This window comes from Tenrec ecaudatus, chromosome 6, assembly GCF_050624435.1.
Source record: "Tenrec ecaudatus isolate mTenEca1 chromosome 6, mTenEca1.hap1, whole genome shotgun sequence".
NCBI classification, from domain to species: domain Eukaryota; kingdom Metazoa; phylum Chordata; class Mammalia; order Afrosoricida; family Tenrecidae; genus Tenrec; species Tenrec ecaudatus.
In genome coordinates this window covers 145,094,211-145,117,410 of record NC_134535.1, presented here as the reverse complement: position 1 = coordinate 145,117,410, position 23,200 = coordinate 145,094,211, and the positions used below count along the sequence as shown (strand labels likewise).

At 40.4% G+C, this 23,200-nt stretch overlaps 1 pseudogene; it reads left to right on the top strand.

Annotated features, from left to right (window-relative positions):
• Positions 1-11,847: 11,847 nt before the first annotated feature.
• LOC142451697 (small ribosomal subunit protein mS35 pseudogene) overlaps positions 11,848-23,200 on the top strand; it is a 33,179-nt pseudogene continuing 21,826 nt past the window's right edge.

Here is a 23,200-nt window from a genome sequence, read left to right as displayed (position 1 = left end):
CCTTCAGGACCAGTGGTGAGAGTGGCGATGCCTGGAGGGTGGAGAAAAATGTGGGGTAGAAAGGGGGAACCAATTACAATAATCTATGTATAACCTCCTCCCTGGAGGAGGGACAGCAGAGAAGAGGGCAGGAGGAGATGCCGGACAGTGTAACATATGACAAAATAATAATTTATGAATTATGAAGGATTTATGAGGGGGCAAGTGGGGAGGGAGGGGGAGAAATGAGGAGCTGATATTAAGGGCTCAAGTAGAAGGCAAATATTTTGAGAATGATGATGGCAACCAATGTATATATGTGCTTGACACAATGGATGTATGTATGGATTGTGATAAGAATTGTATGAGCCCCCAATAAAATGATTTTTTTTAAAAGACTCCTCTCCAAACCCAACACTAAAATAATAGGAATTCCTCGACTCAACTCCATCATTTGGCCTCAAGGAAAGTGAGTGACTCCTCCTACAAGCCCCTTCCGACCACTCAGATTTTCCACCTTCCCATTTGTTATCCACACTCATTGTTCCACCTCTTGTCTGCCAGTTTGTCACACTGTGGTGACTTGAGCGTTGTCGTGATGCTGGAAGCTATGTCATTTGTATTTAAATGCCAGCAGGGTCATCCACATTAAATAGGTTTTAGCTGAGCTTTCAGACTAAGAACAGACCACAAAGAAACAATAAGCTATCCAATATGCTAAACTATGGAGAGCATTGCATCTTTGTCAGATACTATCAAAACCCCTCATGAATAGCAATAGAACAGTGTAAGGGAGAGTACCAGAAGATGAGACCCTCAGGTTGAAAGTCACTCAGAATATAATTCAGGAAGAGCTGCCTTCTCAAACTAGAATCTACCATATTGACATGGATAGAGTAAAGCCCTTGGGACCTTCAATAAATTATGGGGCATGGCCCAAAATGAGAAGAGACAGCTGAAAAACTTACTAATAATTCAAACTTGGAATGTATCAAGTATGAATCTAGGAAAATTGGAATTCTTCCATAATGAAATAAACATCTCTAGATCTTAGCAAGCTGAAATTGACTGGTACTGACATTTTGAATCTGAAAAACATGTTGTCCTGTGCCAGGAAGGGCACAATCAAGAGGAATGGGCTTGCATTCATCGTCAAAAAGGACATTTCAAGGTCTATTATGAAGTACAATGCTGTCTGTGATAGGATTATACGATCTTCAATTAAGAAAACCCTATAAATACAACTCTTATTCAAATTTATACACAGTTCATTAATACTATTGATACAGAAGTTGAAGAACTCTACCGAAATCTTCTGTTGGAAATTGATCAAACATACAATCATGATGCATTGATAATTATTAGCTATTAGAATGAAAACACGAGAAACAAAGAGGAAGCAATCAAAGTTGGAAAATATGTTCTTGGTGAAAGAAACAAAACTGGAGATTGCATGATACATTTTTGCAAGACAACAACTGTTCATAGTAAATACTACTTTTTCAGCAACCTAAATAGCAATTATATACACAGACGTCTCCAGATGAAATATACAAAATTCAAATTGACTGCATTTGTTTTCTTTACAATGAAGAAGTTCAGTATCAGCAGCTAAAACAAAGGCAGGGGATGAATGTGGAACAGAGAATCAATTGCTCATATGTAAATTCAGGTTGAAGCTGAAGAAAATCCAAACATGTCCACAAGAGCCAAAATATAACCTTGAGTAAATCCCATCTGAATATCAAAAATTGCATTGAACAATGAAGAAGGCAAACGATGGTTGAAAACACAGGAAAGAAAGAAAGATCAAGGTAGATGGTAAAAGAGATTCTGAAACATTCTTAATCATAGAGTAGCTCAGGCAAATGGAAGAAATGATGAAGTCAAGAACTAAACAGAAAATTTCAAAAGACGTCTCAAGAAGGCAAAGTAAAATATGATGATGAAATGTGTGCATCCCTAGAATTAGAAAACCAAATAGGAGGAACACACTCAGTGTATCCTAAACTGAGAGAATTAAGAAAAAAATTAATTCAAGCCTGGGGTTAAATTATTGAAAGATTCTTTGGGCTAGATATTGAATGCTGCAGCAAGCATCAAAAGAAGATGGAAAGAATACATAGAGTCACTGTAGCAAACATAACTAGGAGGAGGTAACGTATAAACAAGAACCAGTAATACTGAAGGCAGAAGTTTAAGCTCCACTGAAAAAGTTAGCTGTAAACGAGGCCCCAAGAATTGATGGAATGCCAATTGAAATGTTTCAACAGCTCTATGAGTCCCCAGAAGAACTTCTGGTGTATGCCAGGAAATTTAGGAAAGTGCTACTTCCCCAACTGACTGGAAGAGATCCATATTTGTACCCATTCCAAAGAAAGGTGACCAGAGAGAATGCTAAAATTATACATCAATATCACACAAGAAAAACTTTGCTAAAAATCAACTATACATTGACAGGAAGCTGCCAGAGGTCCATGCTGGATTCAGAAGAGGATGTGAAAAAAAGAGATAGTATTACTGTTGTCAAATGAACGTTAGCTGAAAGGAGAGAATACCAGAAAGATGTTTAGTTGTACTTCAATACCTATGCCAAGGCATTCAACTGTATGGACCATAACAAAGCATGGAAACCTTGAGAAGAGTGTGAGTTCCAGAACACTTCATTGTGCCCATGTGGAGTTTGTACATGGATCAAGAAGCACTAGTGCAAACAACAAAGGGGACCCTTGTATGACTTAAAATAGGGAAAGGTGTGCATCGGTGCTGTATTCTCTCACTATACTTATTCAATGCCCATGCTGAGGGAAGTTAATTATATGGAAAAAAAAACATGGCATTAGGGTTAGAAGAAACCTATTAATAACCTGCTAGGCAGATGACACAACTTGCTTTCTGAAAGTGAGAAGGACTTGAAGCGCTTGCTAATGAAGATCAGGACTCCAGCCTTCATAATAATTACAACGCAGTGTAAAGACCCAAATCCTCACAAACAGATCAATAGGTGACATCACAATAGAGAGAGAGAAGAATGAGATTGTCAGCAATTTTCTTGTTTGGATCCACAATCAGTGTTCATGGAAGCAGGAGTCATGAGATCAAATGACTCATTGAATGGGGTAAATCTGCTGCAGAAGAGCTCTCTAAAGTGTTGAAGAGCAATGAGGTTACTTTGAGGACTAAGGTGAGTGAGGTAGTTAGTTTATTGTGCCAACCTGGCTGATAGACACATGTGGGGTTAATTGAAGGGTGGATAAATGGCTCGTTGAGCCTTGCCTTTAGAGTTCTAGGGTCTCTTGCTTTCTCATGGCCACACCAGGGTGCAGCTACCTTAGCGAGTTAACTGCTTTTGCCTGCAAGGCTCACTTCCTGCAAGACATCCCTGAGGAGAAACCACATGGACCTACCCCGATGCAGCCCTGGGTGCTGGAGCAGTCGTGTGGAGACCCCTGTCAGCACTGAGATGCTTACACATTCACTGACTTGGCTTTCCTCCTGCAGTTGGCATCATTGCGTGTGTTTTGTGAGATGGAGGGGGACTTTGTGGATTGGTGTTGGACATATGGGTTAATGTTGGACTTGTAGGCTTGGACAGCACTGGGTTGGGATGTTTTCTTTATGCGCATTTAACCTTTATGTAAAACTCTTTCTTCTACCTGAGTTTCTGTGGATTTGTTTCTCTAAAGTACACAGACTAACACAGTGTGTCTGACCCAACCCAGTATTTTCAATTGCCTCATAAGCATGTGAAAGTTGACAATGAATATTGAAAGTATAACGAACTGACAAAGGTACCAAACAATCAGTGCTGGAAGTATGGCCAGAATAGTATTTGGTGGCAAGGACAGTGAGACTTCTCAAGTACTCAGAGATGTGTGTGGGTGGTGGGGGGGGGTGGGGTGGGGGGGGTGATGCTTTTATTATTCACTTTTATAGTAGCTTAGGTTTCCACTATTGGCACAGTGGTTAAAGTACTCAGCTCCACACCAAAATGTCAGTGGTTTGAGCTCATCAGACACTCCACAGGAGAAAGATGTGCCAGTCTCCTTTTATAAAATCAGAAGCCACTCTAAAACAGAGGTATGTGTCTGTAATTATTTAACATATCAACACATCGTATTAGTGCCTATGTATAGTTTCATTGTTTAGGCTGTCTTTAATGATGATCCAAAATAACACCTCCCAGGTTCTCACGCTGCCTCCATTACATAATTTACCACGAGCACTAAATCATGTCAATGGATGGTGGGGACCTATCTGAAGTTTTATTATTTCTTGAAGCAAAGTACAAGAAAGAAGCCCTTTTGAGCTTTCATCCTCCTGCACTAGAGCTAAGACTTTAAGGAAACAAACTCTTTTCCACCCCATTTGGCTGTCACTTTGTGATCCAGAGGGATAAAAGCAAGATGCATGGAAATTATCCTTTGAAAGTAGGAAAAGAGTTGCTCTCTGTTCCAGGGGACAAAGGACCTGCTATTCTAGCAGTGTACCGAAGCTGCAGCCTTGTCTGTTGACCAGTGCTTTGTGTTTGTAAAGGCCTGGAGGCAGCTTTGGAGGTTGGTCAATCAAGTGACCCCATTGGAGGTGGCCTCCCAGAGATCACCCTTGGATGTAAATGGAGAAATAATGATGGTATTAATAACAGTACTTAATAATAGTACCAGGTATTAATAACAGAACATAAGAGACAACTTCCCAGGTACTGGACATTATCGTACACATGTTTCTAAGCATTATTGCAATTATTCTTCATCAAGCCTAAAAGGCAGGCACTATTATTGTGCCCAATATACAGATGTGAATACTTAGCTTAAAGAAGATTGATCAATCTGACTCAAATATTTCAGATATTTTGACTCCCAGTCCTGTGTTCTTAGCCATCATGAGAATTCTTCTCATTGACTAGGATATTGTTGCTGCTGCTGCTGCTGCAAGGTGTCATCAAGTCAGTTGGGACTCACAGCATCAGGATGAACAACAGAACAACCCACCGCCCAATCCCGTGCCATCCTCATATTATCATTTTGTTTGGGCCCATGCTTATAGCTACTGTGCCACCCCATCTTATTGATGGTCTTCTTCATTTCCACTGTCTTGAGACTAGTCCAAGCATAACAGTCTTCTGAAAGGACTGATCTCTCCTGACAGCACGTGCAAAGTAAATGACACAAAGTCTGAATGTCCCTGCCTCACCTATCAATGTTTTATTATGAATATTGACTTCCTTTCTTGGGGTGATTGCTCAAATAAGGATTTCACTCGATGCTGTTTTTAAATTATATAGCATTGATATGAGTGGTTTGGGGCAACCATTTGTAGAAATAGAATTAATATGTTCAAGGAGTGATAGAAAGGAGTTAGGGACTAATTTAATTGACTCAGTGCTTCTATCAAACAAATACTACAAGTGGGCGACATAAAAGAACAAATATTTGTAGCCTCACAGTTCTGGAGGCAAAAAGTACAAATAAATCTCTCAGCCATGTGAGCTCTTTCCTTATGGGCAGTTACAGTGCTCATTGGTTCTGTCTTCATCTGGCATCTATCTTCCTTGTGTGTGCGTATCTTTGGATCAAGCATAATAAAAACCCAGTTTATGAACCAGATAAACCGCAACCACCTGTTAGGATTCCAACACATGATTTAGAGATAATACATTCAATCCATAAAACAAGCCAAGACTGAACTAGGTTCAGAAGGATTTTAGTTTCAATGAGCATGTATCCTCAACAATTGTTCAGAGATGGCACACGAGTCTAGAATAACTGGCTTTATTTGGCACCTAGGAGACTACTCTGATACTGGATGAAAAGGATGAGACCTGATGTTAGGGGACCCAGGTGTAAATTCTCTTTCTCGCCTGCATCTTGTAGAAACCTGAGAAGAAAAAGGCATCAATCTCAGGGCATTAATAAAAATTAAACACATCATGTGTAGAGAAACTTGGGATTCAGGAAAAGTGGATTGAATCTGACTTCCAATTAAATCTAAAAAGATAAATAAATAACATTTCTAAAGGGAAATCATTCTGACACCTGTTTGTTTCAGAGCAATATCATTATTGTCAGTTTAAATATTTTTCTACAAGATGGTAGCAGGTGCTTAAGAAGTCAGAGGCATTCCTGTCGAAGTACTGGGATTCAGTGGGGGGGAGGCAAGAGGACCAAGACAGCCCTTCAGGCTAATTCTCAAATAGCCTTTAGTATTTTCCAAAAGTAATATCAGGGCTCTGAGATTCAATATCTACTCGTTATTGTTTAAAATTTGACTAGAAATTGATATTTTAAAAAGTCCTGTCATATACCCTTGCTTATATAAGTTTATTCTAAATATAAACATGTCCTTAAAAAGTGCATAAGTGATTTTAAGAGCAAATTAACATGGATGATTAACTTACCCCTCCCCCACCACTTTCATCATAAACATTTTATCCAATATGGCATTTATTATCTCACTTTAATATTTGACTATCCACATTAACATAAATATTGTAAGTCACTTAAGTTCCTTCCTAAACCTAAAATATTTTCAGTCAATAAGAGTGCATAAAATATTCACACTGCCCCCACTATCATCCCAATTCTGCCTTACAAATCTAGCTAGACCAGAGGATGTACACTAGTACAGACAGGAACCGGAAACTCAGGGATTCCAGGGTGGATGATACCTTCAGGAACAGTGAGTGGCAATACTGGGAGGGTAAAAGGAGGGTGGGTTGGAAAGAGGAAACTATTATAAGGATCTACATGTGATATCCTCCCTGGGGGACGGACAACAGAAAAGTGGATGAAGGGAGATGTCAGACAGGGCAAGATATGACAAAATAATAATTTATACATTATCAAGGGTTCATGAAGGATAGGGGAGTAGGGAGGGAGGGGGAAAAATGAGGAGCTGATGCCAGGGGTTTAGGTGGAGAGAAAATGTTTTGAGAATGATGAAGGCAATGAATATACAAATGAGCTTTACACAATTGATGTATGTATGGATTGTGATAAGAGTCGTATGAGCCACTAATAAAACGATTTTAAAAATGTTTACATTGCTAAAGACAAATCAGGTGTGTAAGCAAATGTGGTGAAGAAAGCTGATAGTGCCCAGCTATCAAAAGATATAGCATCTGGGGTCTTAAAGCCTTGAAGGTAAACAAGTAGCCATCTAGCTTAGAAGCAACAAAGCCTACTGGAAGAGGAACACCATCCTGATCATGAGATGTTGAAGAGATCAGTTATCAGGCATCAAAGAACAAAAAATCATATCATTGAGAATGAGGGGCATTTCAGAGTGGGGACCCAAAGCCCATCTGTAGACAACTGAACATCCCCTTACAGAAAGGTCACAGGGAGGAGACAAGCCAGTCAGTGTGCAGTGTAGCAACGATGAAACATACAACTTTCCTGCAATTCTTTAATGCTTCCTCCCCACCCCCACTATCATGATCCCAATTCTACAAATCCGGCTAGACCAGAGAATGTACACTGGTACAGATAGGAACTGGAAACACAGGGAATCCTGGACAGATGATCCCTTCAGGACCGTGGTGAGAGTGGCCATACCAGAGGGTGGAGGGAAGGTGGGGTGCAAAGAGGGAACAAACTACCAGGATCTACATATAACCCCCTCCCTGGGTGACAGACAACAGAAAAGTGGGTGAAGGAAGATATCATACAGTGTAAGATATGACAAAATAATGATTTATAAATTATCAAAGGTTCATGAGGGAGAGGGCAGTGAAGAGGGAGGGGAAAAATGAGGAGCAGATACCAAAGGCTCAAGTAGTAGACAAATGTTTTGAGAATGATGAGGGCAACAAATGTACAAATGTGCTTGACACCATGGATACATATATAGATTGTGATGAGTTCTATGAAGCCCCAATAAAATGATTTTTAAAATGTATTTTCACAATTCTTCTTTAAGGCACTTGGAGGGGTTGGCACAAGGTCTACTCACAAGCAGCTTGTAGGAACCACTGCTGTATAACCTGCATTAAAATGACCTGGACGTCCAGGCACTACTGATGGGGAAGATATGTGCAAAGACTTGTTCCTGTGGCCAGGCGGCCAGACCCTCACCCAGACAAATAGCAGTAACTTCCAGACACCCCAGTCCAAGGAGAGCAGATCTGAATCCCGTCAGGAACTCTATGAGCATATAACTGACATGTTTCTGAGGAAACACCTTAGTCACAGGTGAGATGACAAGGAACTGATGGACAGCCTAGAAAAGAACAGAGGAGAACTCTGGGACCAACACAGGGTCTTCTCAAATCATTACAACACATTTCGGTGAATAGGACAAAATTGAGGCAAATGCTTCTCAGGCCATTGGTAAATTGGTATTTATTAGCTTTTATTTGTGTTCACATTTTGTCATTTTCTAAGCCCAAGCCACTGAACTCTGGTGACACAGTGGTTAAGCACTAATCAGCCAACTGATAGGTTGACCATTCATACTGCCAGATGATCTCTGGGAGAAAGATATGGCATTTGGCTTCAGGAAAGATTACAAGTATGAAAACCCTAGAGAGAAGTTCTAATCAGCCTGAACAGGCTTGGCTATAAGTCAGTGAGATAGTTAAGGTTTACTGTGCCAACCTGGCTGACAAACACATGTGCGGTTAATTGAAGGGCAGAGAGATAAATGGCTCTGTGAGCCTCACCTTTCTAGTTCTCGGGTCTCTTGCTTTATGGTGGTTGGACCAGGGTGCAGCTGCCTTAGTCAGTTCCCTGTTTCAGCTTGCAAGGCTCACTTGCAGTGAGACATGCCTGAGGAGAAGCCACATGTACCTACCCCAATGTAGCCCTGCATCTTGGAGGAACAGCATGGAGACCCCTGCCAGTGCTGAGATGCTTACACGTTCCCTGACTCAGCTTTCCTCCTGCAGTCGTTGTCATTGCGTGTGTTTTGTGAAATGGAGGAGGACTTTGTGGATTGGTGTCAGACATATAGGCTAATGTTGGACTTCTGGACTTGGACAGCACTGGATTGGGATGCTTTCTTAATGTACACTTTCCTTTTATATACAACTCTCTCTTATATACATATGAGTTTCTGTGGATTTGTTTCCCTAGTTTTCCAAGACTAACACAGAATGATTCAATGGAAACTTTGTTTTTTCATAATCATAAACTAAGAGATCATAAAAAGATTAAGCATATAAGTAAAATGGATAATGTGACACTTAATGGGTATGCGACCAAAGAAGTGTGCAAACTATATATATATATATATTGTAAATACAAGTAACTTTTATGAGGGAAAGGGAAGTTTCTGGCAATACAGTCTCAGATAGTACACGCTATATCCCTGGAAAGTGTGCAAACAACGTGGTGGGGGCTGTGGGAACGTTTGCGACCCAAAACAGCTGATTCAAAGGAGCGGGAAAACCACATGGGAAATGGCCAGAAAGAGGAGTCCACAGAACCAAAAGAGAAGTCCTGGGACAACAACAAAAAATTGGAGAGAGAACCCTGAGAAGGCACATCTACGCAAGGTTGGCACACAGGAAAGACCCTGCCCTCTGCCCTCTGACCTGTGAGAGAAACTGCCCTCAGTCCGTCCTTTTTATCCCCTTCTACCCGCAGGTGAGGGGCTGTGGGGGGTGTGATTGAGGTATTAGTCAATCTTAATGGCTGGGTTTAGGCACATGTGTGGTGTAATGTTGCTGGTGCCTAGTGAGCATGCCCAGGTTGACCGTCACCTGCTCCTAGGTGACTTTGGTCTGTGAATGACCAGCTTTGGAGAGTGCTCATAGGTGTCTACGTGCCGGATTTCTTTCAAACCCCTTGACTGCGGCATGGCCATCTGGTTTTCATTTAATGTAGGCATTTGGTGGAGACAACCACCTGTATACCCAGCCTTCCTTTCTGTCAGTCATGCGATGTCTTTCATTTTTTGACCAAGGCAGATAGCCTCCAAATGCAGATTCCTGCCGGGAGCGATTAAGCCAATCAAGAACCACTTCAATCTGAGCAGAAGGATGTATTAGAAGATCAGTAACTGGATTGATCTGGATTTATTAGATCATTCTCAGGAAACCTGAAGATTGTCAACTATATATTTTAAAGTTGCACACAATTGAAATGCTATAAATGGAACTTAATCACTATTGTTTGTCACTTGTACATGTTTATGTTTATGTGTGTGTAATACATTATAATTCATAAAGATTACTAAGATTCCATAAAAATTTTGCTGAAACCCGCTTTAGTGACATCTATGCTGCTTCCTAATGTCTTTAATATGCTTCCTTCAACGTATAATAAGCAACATGTGACTTCTCAACCCATCTAATGTCTGATTATATTCCTCTTCAAACACCAATGCACAATGATTTCCAGGTGGGTTCCAATACTGTGTATTCTTCTTCCTGAAAGTCAATTCGTTCAGTTGAAACCAAATGTCATCTTGTTGTAAGCCTTTCCTAGACTTCTCAAATAAACAAACTCACAAATTGAAAATAAATCTTTTTGCTGCTATGTGTTTCCAAAGATGGTCACTAAGATAGAATATGAAATTGTAAGTCAAGTGAATAATACTTGTAAACATAGCTCTTGTTAGGGTTGTGTTTAGTTGTTATCAAGTTGATTTTGACCTTTAGTGACCCATGTGTGCAGAGCAGAGCTGCTCCACTGGGTTTTCAAAGTTAATTGCCAGCATATCTTCCGAGGCATCTCTGGATGGGCTTAAACCACCAACTTTGGGGCTAGTAGTAGGCCAATTAACTGCTTGCTACTCCTAAGCACAGTTCTAAAGCCTCCTGACTACATACTCCATCAACCAAGATCACAATGGGCATTTGGAGTCTGTGCCAACAATTTGTTTTCTTCTCTCTCTCTCTCTCTCTCTCTCTCTCTCTCTCTCTCTCTCTCTCTCTCTCTCTCTCTCTCTCTCTGTCTCTATCTCTATCTCTATCTCTATCTCTATCTCTATCTCTATCTCTATCTCTCTCCAGACACAAAAGCTCATGTGCACAAGAAAAAAAATCACAACTTTCAGCAAAAACAACCTAAAATGGCACAGTTCAAAGACCGGAAAGAAATAACATATAAACAACAGGAAAGAGAGGAGAAGACCTTATTGTCACGCGCGACCCTCCCACGGCGGAAGATAAGAGGATGAACGCGACACACGACGAGACAAATTGACCAGGATCCTTCTGATAGCGTGATAAGCGGAGTTTATTGAGAGCTGCCTCTAGATCCGAGGTCAGCTATGGAAGACCCCGGGCAGGCTAAAAACCCTGGCTTATATATGCTTCGGGGTGACGGGGCTCTCTCAGATAGGCGCAAAGCTCTCCTGCGTCAAAGTCCAGACTGAGCGCATGCGTGGCATAACTTGTTATCACTAACCCTGAAGATAAGGGCGCGGTCCATCGCCATCTTGTAATGGCGTCCACACCTTATTAGAACAACTGGGAATTGAATTTCCTAAGAAATTATCCAGTTAAGTCAAGATTTGTGGTTCAGTGCTATCCTCACCAGCCACCTGAGGGATGTGCTAGGTTGAGTCTTTTGCCTGCCCCCATATAAATGCTTGTTCTTCTCCCTCACAGCTGCGCAGTGGTCTCTGTTGGGAAAAGGTTCTCTAAGAAGCAAGCAATCTCCACAGAAAGAATCTCTTGGGCAGCAAGTATATGTTCATATTAAATGTTAATTTGTTCAAATACATGATTTACAAGGTTCAAATAAGGATGCATAATATAAGATAGGCCAACTCCACACCAAAAGTGACACGCACCCACAGGTCTCACCACCTCAGTTTTATGGAGTGATCTTGAAGTGGTATGATCTATCAGTCATGAAGATTTGTGCACCAACCACTGCCTCATAAACTATGCAGCATCACATCCTGGGGACAGCGCCAATGACTATCCCCCCGTTTATGAAAACACAAGCACATATTGAAGCTCAGGAATGTGCTGGCATCCCTGTCAGCTTCCATCATGTTAATGTGCTCACTTTAAGGCAACTTGGTAAAAATTCATATGAAAGCCCAGCAAAGCTAACACTGAAAATGAAATAAGGTAGAAAATAGGGAATAATAGGGCATCATCTGAAAAGATTGACAGAAGACAGCTCCTACAGACCTTGAGGAGCATGTGATAAATCTTGACATTTAGCCTAAATTGGTGAGGAACATTGAGAGGTTTTAAGCAAGACTGTAACAGAATCCACGTTACCAATGTAAAGAATGACTGCTTCTAGTGGCTGCGTGGTGGAGGGGACATTGGGTGTTAGTGGGCGAGAGAGATGATACATTAGAAAAAGTCAAATACCTATAGCTTTTATCTCATCCTTTGAAGCCCCTGAGCCCTGAGGTTAGGAGTTGGGCTATAAGCCACAAGGTTAGCAGTGTGAAATCATCAGCCATTTCCTCAGGAGAAAGACTAATCTTCCTACTCCCATAAATAGTTACAGCCTCTGAAACCCACAGGGGTAGATCTTCTCGGTCCTACATGTTTGTTCTGAGACCCAGTGGACTCAACAGCAGTGAGTGTTTGAAGTTCATGTCACAAAATAATGTCTGCATGTTTTCCAGGGAGCCTTCCCATCTTGTCCAGAATCTCCATGAGGGCAAAAAAACAAGACCTGCCATTTTCTTGACATCAGTGGCTACACTTAAATGCAAAAATCTTTATTAATTCAATGATGAGAAATTCACATGCCAAACTCCTCCAAAGGAGGCAGGGATGGTGAATTTGTCTTTTTATACAGTGTCGAGGCCCATTATTCAAGACATGCAGCTTCCTAAGGATGTCCACCGTCCTCAATCCTCTGACAAGGAAACTTTCCTTTTGTGAGACAGCATCGCAGGGCTCTATCTAAATTGTACACTCTCTATGGGGGATCTCTTCCTTAAAGATGATCTCTATGGCCTGTCCTCATTCGACAATTCTTTCCACTCCTCCTTTCCATTGTCCCACTAAAACAGAACCAATTGCTGCCAAGTTGATTTTAATTTATGGACAGTTCATATGTGTCATAGTAGAACTGTATTTCATAGGGTTTTCAATGGCGGACGTTTGTTTTTTTAAGAAGTAGTCCGCCAGACCTTTCTTCCAAGGCACCTCATGGTGAATTCAAATTTTCAATTTTCAAGTCAGCAGTTAAGGCCATTGACTGTTTGCACCACTTCAAGGCTCCATCTCACTAGCTACACCTAAATAGTGGGCTGCTAACCACAAGGTTCAAACCCACCGGCCCATACCAGGGAGAAACAGAAGGCTGTCCGCTCCTGTCAAGATGTACAATTTCAAAATCCCACATAGAGCTGATGTGATTTAGAGTTGACTTGATAATGATGGAGGCGAAGGAGGCCTGATGGCACAATCATAAACAGCTCCTCTCCTAACAAATTCCAGCATTTCAATCCCACCCCTGAAGCTCTCCAAAGGAGGAAGATTCGGCAGTTACATCCATACAAATGCACATCTCTGAAACCCTAGGGAGTAGTTCCACTCTGTCATATAGAGTCTCTATGAGTTGGAGTTAAGTTTGTCTTCGTGAACTATGTTATTTATACCCATGGACCTTTCTGTCCCTTGAGACAGTGGGCAGAGACTCACTCTTTCAAGGTGGATGGTTAGAGGTAAGAAGAGCTCACAACGTTGGCTCCTGGGTGTTGAACTATATTTGTAGACATACCTGTGGTACCTATAAGTACCTAGGTAGACACCTCCTCTGTTAAACAGGGCTATATGTGGGGCTAGTGTCATTCTCCTCCCTATACTTGTTTAGCTTGTGGGTCTCTCCACATACCCACTCAAAGATTATGATTACTGTATTGTAGGATTCTATATGTATAAATATATTTGCCTCTGTAAATATTCATATGTCTTTTGTAAAAGACAAAGGTCACTAGAAAGACGATCCACAAGCAGCCTGTGAGAAAGGTGTTTTTCAGCAACTTTATTGAGAAACAATTCATAGGCCATAGAGCTAACCCATAAACTGCTTAATGGCTTTGAGGATACTGAGGGGCATCAAAAAGCTCATTCCTTTATTCCACTTTCCAGGAACTCTTTGAAGCCCCTTTGCATTTGCAGGGTTGTGCAGACCACATCACAGTCAACTTTAGAACATTTTTCTCACTCCCAAAGAAATCTCATTCCTTTCAGCAGTTACTGCCCATCCTCCATTTCCCTAACACTAACAGTCTACTTTCTCTATCTAAAGGTTTGCTTATTCTGGGCATTTCTTATAAATAAAACAAAACAAGACCACTTGCCACCAAGTAAATTCTGATTTGTGGTGACCCCATGCATTTCAGATTCCTTAGGGATTTCCATGGCTGTGGTCTCTACAAATCAAGGACTGATGGAAGCAAAGGGTCTGTGCTACACTACTAACAAAAGGGTGACAGCTCAGACCTACACAGCAGCACTTCCGGAGAAAGGCCTTGCAGCCAGGAATGCCAACGGAGCACAGGTTTATTCCCAAGCAAAGGCGACCACCAAGAGTCAGAATCAGGCTTTTGTTATACTTGTTTGAACTGCGGAGTGGATTCAAGCCATCAATCTTTTGTTTAGCAGTTGAGTGCAAACAATGTTTGCCACCCAGGGACATTATCTTATGGAGAAAATCATATTACTATATTCCTATGTTATTATATATTATATTACTGTGTGACCCATTTTATCTAACCTCTTTCACGAAACATAAGCTTTTCAACATTTATATGCACTGTAGCATGTACTAGAACATCCTTTCTTGTAACCATATGGAATCTGAGCCATATTCCATTGTACAGATATACCACATTTTGTTGACCTATTTATCTGTGCATAATCCTTTGAGCTACTCTGAATAAAGATGTTATGGATTCCCATATACAAGTTATTGTGTCAACATGTTTCCATTTCTCTTTATACCTGGTGGTTGAATTGACTTTTGGAGAATTGCCAAATTGTTTTCCCAGGTGGCTGTGCCATTTTATATTTCTAAAATGAGTATATAAACAAAAAACAAAACAAACACACTGCCATCGAGTCAATACTGACTTATGGCAACCCTGTGGTTTTCCAAGACTGTAACTGTTTATGGGAGTAGAAAGCTCATTCTTTCAACCAGAGAGTTGCTGGTGGTTTCAAAATGCTGACCAGGAAGATTGTAGCCCAACTCATAACCACTATAATATCAAGGTTCCAAAGTTCAAGTGAAAGGTTTTAAATTTAAGAAATCATGCCCAGTATTTTAAAACAGTGAAATGGTTGTAGATAAATGTTGACATTCTCAAGAATAAGCAATCTTTTATTATTATTTCCTTAGAACACTGGATGCCCCATTTCTCCACTAAATTCTACTTTTGCCTTTCTCCTTTAAGATAAAGCAAGGGGCTGTGGAGTTGATTATGATTCATGGAGGCTCCCCTCTCTGTGAGAGCAGACCTTTTCTTCATACGTATGCAATGGCTGATTTGGGGGGAAATAAAACCAGACCTTTCTTCTACGGTGCTTCTAGGTGGCCTTGAAGTGCTAACCTTTCTGTTGGCAGCTAAGCTAGTAAACTATTTGCACCATCTAGGCGATACAGAGAATTAAATTGTGTTGAAACACAAGAAACAAACGAAAAAACAAGGGGGGAAAAGTATAAATTAAAATTCTGCTCATTAGACAATTATTCCTTCTGCTGATATAGGGACCCTATGAGTCAAAATTGGCCCAATGGCAATAAGATTGTTTTTGTTTTTAATGTTGTTTATATTTGTTTGTTTGTTAAATTAGGCTCAAAACGTACACCAACCTAGTTTTCAAGGAATTTATTACTTTTATTTCAAGACTATGACTTGGTGACTACTTACAATTTTGAGAAACCAAATTTCATATATATATATATATATATATATATATATATATATGCCACATAGGTAATCAGTTCTTATTATTCATTGATATTTAAAGAGATGTATGTACACACACATTGAAAGGTTTATATTTCATCTTTGTTGTCCTTCCATTTTCATCTATTTAGAGGTTTCTGTTCGGTGCTGTGTTTACTTTGCTACAATACTTTTCCAAGCATATAACTTATATTTCAAGCACATAAGTTAAATATATTTCTTTTGTACCTAAAAATATACTCCATTCAGTTGATTGCATAGAGAAGCCTTTTTGTATACTTCTAATCTACCTTCTTCTAAACTCCAGTGTAGCAGAGCAGAAGGCAGATGTCAGTCTCGGTCTATTTCCTTTGAAAATAACTTATTCTTTCCATCTGGAAGATTCTGAGTCCTTTCTTATACTTGGAGCTCAAGGATTTTATAAGATATGTGTCTTTTCTTACTGCCTGGAAATGTGTGTGACATTAGTTTAAGGAATGTTTCATCTATTATTCAGTTAATGTGTCTCCCTGTTATTTCCTTTTTCATCCTCTTAAATGATATTGTCCACTTGTCATCTCTCTTGAAACTAACTAGTAGGTAATTTTCCCTTGTATTTTCTATATATTTGTAATTTCAACCTATGTTTCTGCAATATTTATTTCACTTGGTCTTCCTAACTAGTAATTCAAGGATCATTAATAAGTTAAGGAGCTCTGGTGACTTAGTGAGTTCTGAATTGTGCTGCTAACATCAAGGTCAATAACTCGAAACCACCCACCCCTGAGCAGGAAAAAGATGAGGCTTTCTACTCCCATTAAAACTTATAGTGCAGAAACCCACAGGAACAGTTCTGCCCTGTCGTGCAGAGTCACTATGAGTTGGAATGGGCTCTGTGACTAATTGCAATGAGTTTGGTTTATTTTGAGACAGCAACTTAAGCAGAAGGAAAAGTCAAGCTTTGGTTGCAATACTGAAAGATTCTTTGGGCAAAATATGGATCAATGAAAAAGAATGTGTAAAGAATACACAGAATCACTGTACCAACAAAAACTAGTTGACGTTCAACTATTTCAAGTGCTAGCATATGAGCAAGGGTCAATAGTCCTGAAGGGAGAAGTCCAAGCTGCCCTGAAAGAGCTGACCACCAACAAGGTTTCAGGAATTGATGGAATACTGACTGAAATGTTTCAATGAGCTGATGAAATATTCACTCATCTATGCCAGGAAATTTGGAAGAGAGCTACCTGGCCAACTGACTGGAAGAGATTCCTATTTGTACCCATTCCAAAGAAAGGTGACGCGAAAGAATACTCAAATTATAGAACTATATCATTGATATCACATGTAAGTAAAATTTTGCTGCAGATCATGCCACAGTGGTTACAGCAGTACATTGGCAGTGAGCTGCCAGAAATTCTGGCTGGATTCAGAAGAAATGGAATAAGGGACATCACTGGTGATGTCAGATGGTTCCTGACTGAAAGCAGAGAATACCAGAAAGACATTTATGTGTGTTTTATTGACTCATTCAATTGTATGGATAAAAAAAAGGCTATGGCTTTCTTTCAGAAGAATAGGAATTCCAGAACTCTTCATTGTGTTCATCCAGAACCTTTACACGAATCAAGGGAGGGGAAGTTATGCAACCTGAATAAGGGTGTGTTGGGCTGGGTTGGCAAAGGAAATGAAAACAGTCTCTCTCTCTCTCTCTCTCTCTCTCTCTCTCTCTCTCTCTCTCTCTCTCTCTCTCACACACACACACACACACACACACACACACACACACACAAAAGAGCTTTATATCAAGAAGGTATCCCAGTCCAGTCCAATTTAAGTCGCTGGATCCAATGCTAGTCAGAGCCCTTTCAGACTCACATAGCTGTAGGATACTGAGGAAGAAAGGTGAAGGCTTAAGCAGGGACATCACAGACCTTTGGATGACAAGCTGGTGCATCCAATGTTGGTGAATACATGTCAGGGTACAGGGAACTCTCAGGATTGGGTGGCCCATGGGGGGCTTCCCTGGGAGGCAGATGCATAGTCCCGGTGAAGTCCCAGCAAGTAGGAAGTCAGAGAAGAAGGGGAAATTCTGTGTTTCTCCTCTAAAAAGGCCATACCTCATGAAGACATCATCAGTCCTATACATTCACACTGGGTCAGGTTGACATGTAATCTAATTGCCACAAAGGGAATATTTTATTATCTAAAATCAAGAAAGGTATGAATCAAGGTTTTATTCAATCTGTAGCTGACCAGTTTTCTGAGAAGCTAAACTGTATAAGGAAGATTTCAGACTCAGGATTGTAGGAAATTTTACTAAGAATCTGTAAGATGCAGATGACACAACCTTGTTTGCTGAAAGTGGGGAGGACCTGAAGCACTTGCAGATGAAGATGGAGGATTATAGCCTTTAATATGGATTGTAATGTAAAGAAACTTTATGTAAATAAAACAAACATCATTGTAAATGGACTAATAAGCAACATTGTGACAAATGGAGAAAAGAATGTGGTGGATTTAATCTCACTTGAATCCACAAACAATGCTCATGAAATCAATAGTCAAGAGATCAAACAATGCATAGCACGGAGTAAATCTGCTGCACAGGACCTTCTCCAGGGTACTGAAAAACAAGGATGTTATTTTGAGAACCAAGGTGTGTCTGATCCAAGCCATAGTATTTTCAATGGCCTTATATGCATGTTTTCAAGAAGACCAAAGAAGAATTTATACATTTCAATTGTGGTGCTGGTGAAAAATATTAAAAGTATCATAGACTGCCAAAAGAACAAACACATTTGTCTTGGAAGAAATAATGCCAGAATGTTCTTTAAAAGCAAAGATGCTGTGACTTCGTCTCATATACTTTGGACATTTTATCAGGAGAGACCAGTCGTTGAAAAAGGATACCATAGTTGGTAAAGTAGTATGGCAGCAAAAAAAGAGGAAGGCCTTTGACAAGACAGATTAACACAGTGGCTGCAATAATGGGTGTAAACAAGAATAGTGGGGAAGACAGGATGGAACCAGGGACTCTTTCTTACAGTTGTGCATAGGGTTGTTATGAACTGGAGCCAACTGAGTGGCACTTAACAATAACAAGTATTACCCTCTATTCTTCCATTTTAATCTGAGTATCTTAAAGAAAGGCCTCTCACAAGGAAGATTTTGATTTATTCTAACAACAGAGTCTCTTACGACTTCCACCAGGGTATAAACTCCCTCAGGGTGAGTTTCATTCACTCCTGTAGTCTCAGTTCCTGGAATAGTCTCTCTCGTATGACATAAGTTCTCACGTGTTATTTGAGGGATATCATTAACAGTAATATCAGCTAACATCAGTAGATTATCTTCATTTAAAAAGTGTTACTTAAGCAACATACTAGCCTTTTTGGTATTGTCCCCATTGTTTGGTGGGTGAAGCCAAGACTTGCTCAAGAAAGGCAAGGATGGAAATGATTGGGGTCCTTCTATTTCTTAGTCTGTGTTCTTTGCACCTAATTGTGCTGCCAGCTCCTCTTCTCTGATACCTTCTACTATGGTGTGAGCACATTTCATTTTCCTTTCCATTTAAAAAAAAGAAACAACCTATCACAGTGGATTCAAGAGGTTCTAGATGCCAAAATGACACAGAATTCCTACCATCACCAGCTAAATAACCAAGCATTGTCATTCCCTTTAGTAGAACAGAATTTGCCTAATGTAGCTGTATTAGTCTGGGGACTTTAGAGAAAAAAATCCACAGAAACTCATGTATAAGAGAGAGTTTTTCTTTATAAAGGTTAAGTGCACATCAAGAAAACATCCCAACCCAGTGCTTTCCAAGCCCGCAAGTCCAACATTAACCTACTAACCCATATATCCAACACCAATCCATGAAGTCCTCCTCCATTTCACAAAACAGATGCAGTGATGACGACTGCAGGAGGAAAGCCAAGTCAGTGAATGTGTAAGCATCTCAGCACTGGCAGGGGTCTCCACAAGGGTGCTCTAGCATCCAGGGCTACATTGGGGTAGGTCCATGTGGCTTCTCATCAGAGATGTCTTGCAGGAAGTGAGCCTTGCCAGTTAAAGTAGGGAACTGACTAAGGCAGCTGCACCCTGGTCCGACCATCAGAAAGCAAGAGACCCAAGAACAAGAAAGGCGAGGTTCACTGAGCCATTTATCCCTCCACCCTTCAATTAACCACACATGTGTTATCGGTCAGGTTGGCACAATACACTAACTACCTCAGTAGCTGAGAACATAAATGCTTCACAACCACGAGTTAAAAGTCCCGTATCCCAGGAGAGAATCTTGCTGACATGGTGAGCTCGAGACAACAACATTATAGGACAAGTAGCTCCAGGTCAAATTTATTCATAGTCCTGGAGGAAACCTTTATGATCTTGTCGACTGAGGAAAAGGTAATGTCTTTATATTACAGGGGAAAGAGAGGTTAAGTCACCAGCCCAAGGTCACAAAAGTTAAAGAGTCAATATGAGCTAGTGAACACGGGTTTTTATTCTGGCTTCCTAGATTACAGTATCATCATCAGAGGAATGATGAAGATAAAGGTGGCAACTGATGATGCCAATGGGGTGAGCTCTGCCACAGCACAGTGAGTGCTCTGTGTGTCAGGTGCTGTATATGAAGTGCTCCACACATTTTATCTCCTTAAATCCTTAGTGTTATCAGTTCTATTAGCTATAATTTAAAACAAGTGTAAAACTTTCACAAAGTCACATAGCTAGAGAGTACTGAAATTATCAGACTTTCTGCCTCTGTGTTATACAACCTGAAATCCAACAAAAATAAGCTATTTGGTTCAGAAGATAAAATGAAGAATCAGCAAAAATAGCTTATTCTCCAGATACAGAGCTTGCTTCTCTAGCTTCAAGATCCTCAAATCTCTCCTCTATCACAAATGTTCCCCAATCCCAACAAGTGCTTCCCGTTGTGACAGCAACCTTAAGTCACCCAACTACAGTCATCCTCTCTCCGCTTGGCCCGGAGTTTACACTGGCAGTCTTTTGGGGACACTGATGTGGCAGGATGATTTACAAAGTCAACCCTCCTAGTCACTATAAATGATTTCCTTCTTTCTCAATTCACTCCTTTCCCTTCCTCCAAAGTTAAACACAAAACTATCGTCATATGATCTATACATTCTACGCTGAGGCACACACAGAGACATGAAAGCCCTAATGACAGAAGCCATCACAAAAGGACAAGTATGGTGTGCTTTCATTAATATGAACTTGAGATCATGGGGAAAAGAGCAAGTCATTGCTTAGGAAGCACTGAGTTTCTGATTAATGTGATGGAACATTTAGCAGAGAACATAGTGATGGTTGTACAATATGCTTAATGTCCTTAGTGTCACTGAATTATATATGTGGAAAATATTAAATTGCCATGTGTTTTGTTATAGTTATAGTTATATTTACAAGAGTAAAGAGAGAGAGAGACAACCTTTCTACTTCTTCTTAACAACTCAAAATCATCTATTTTAGAAACCATCCCTTACTCATTCAATGGCTTTTATACCCTAGTCCGAATATTCCAAACCCTGCGCTGAAAGTATTATAACTTATTCTTCAACCGTCCTCTTCTACTGCCAATAGCCTGCATATATTATCAGAGCTGGGATCCTGTCTAATAAGTAGTTTCTGTGCACCAAATTCTATTATAGTTGTTGTGCAGGCTCAAACCCAAAAGAAGGAGAGATTTTTCTGAATGCAGATGCTGAGAGACTCTAGATTAGAGAAAAAGTGACCATGAAACCAATATGAGAGACATTATTTTATTATATTTGGGGTCCTAGAGCACTGCTTCTTTAAGAACAGCATAGCCTCTTCAAGCTGTTTGGAAAATTAGGAAAATTTCCCCTGAGGGGGCGTCCTCTGGAGCTTCCTTTTATAAAGACAGCGAGGTGTTATACCAAAACTAATGAAATCATTAACACCATGATTACAGCATACCCTGAAATCATATGACAGCCAAGAAGCAGGAAGTACTCACACTGCCCTGGTCCTGGTCTGGCTCACACTGCTCTGGTCCTGCTCTAGCTCATAGGCCTACAATCATCAAGATTACCTTTCCTATATATCATATGAGCACATAAAAGCCATTCAATAAATATGTATTAAAATGAATAGTTGACTGGATAAATAGTGTATAATATTCCTATTTTGTAGGAACAAGGTTAGGACATGCAATTTTGGCCTGACTAATCTTTCAAACCACTAATTGCCATAGAAATATTCCACTTACAGTGATCCCATGTATACTTGATAATTCCTGCAGAGCCTTGTTAGGGATGAAATGAAAGGAGAAACATAAGTTCTTTTTAGTCCCCTCCTAACAAGAATAGCAACAAAACGATCTGTATAATACTACCGATGTGTGTTCCCATTCCATTTCTTCCTATAGATACGGGGTGGGGGTTGAGGGTGTAAGAGTTAGTCTGCTGTAAATCAAAATACTAGAAATAGAACATAAGGTTTAGTTGGTTAGAAATCCAAAGTGGAGTTTTCTGTAGCAGGATGTACCAGCCCTATACACCAGGCAATGAAATTCCCTTCTAGATTTAATCAATAGGAATGGTCTGCCTGTGGGCAAAATAGGTAGTGATGACTGAAGCCTTCCCCATTTAGATAGGCAGTGAAGCAAGGTATCCCTGGGAAAAAGATACTCCCAGGTCGTTTCCTGCGATCATTGCTTTTTGTCAATAATTTTGGGTATTGTTTCTTGTGATCCTTGCAAAACATGCTCTTGGTCACTAAGTTTAGGGTGTATAACTTGCTGGGTTTTCACTGAATTTTCAAAGTAGTTTGGAGGTAGCAGCCCACCAGTGTTTCTGTCTTCTGCTTGCAGAATAAACTTAGAGCTTCCCCAATCAACTGGGTCTCTGCCTTTGGTTAAAACAGTGACAGGCCATGCCATTCGTGACCTTTGCTTCTGGCAACACTATCAGGAACTGGTTACTACTCAACAACTTAGGAATGGAGGCTCCTTTCAATGGCCTGATTACACTACTGAGCAATGCTCCATGGTAGCCTTGAAAGGTAAATACAGTGTTTCTCTCTCCATTCAGAGTGATTTATGAAATCCATTAGTGGCCTACCAAGCTTGACCTCAGATTCCTGCCCTCACCCAACTTTAAACTCATTGTCATCAAGTCAATTTCGACTCAATGCTTTGAACCACGAGGGATTGAAACACAGGCTGCATAGGGTTCCCAAGGGTGTCATTTTCATGAAAAGGAGACTGCCACCTTTTTCTCCTGAGTAGTGGGAGGCGGATCTGAACCACCAGTCTTTTGGCTAGCAGAGATATGCTTAACCATGCTGTCACCACTGCTCCCCAGCCACCTAAGCCGGCTTCCAAAATATAAATCCGAAGACAATGATG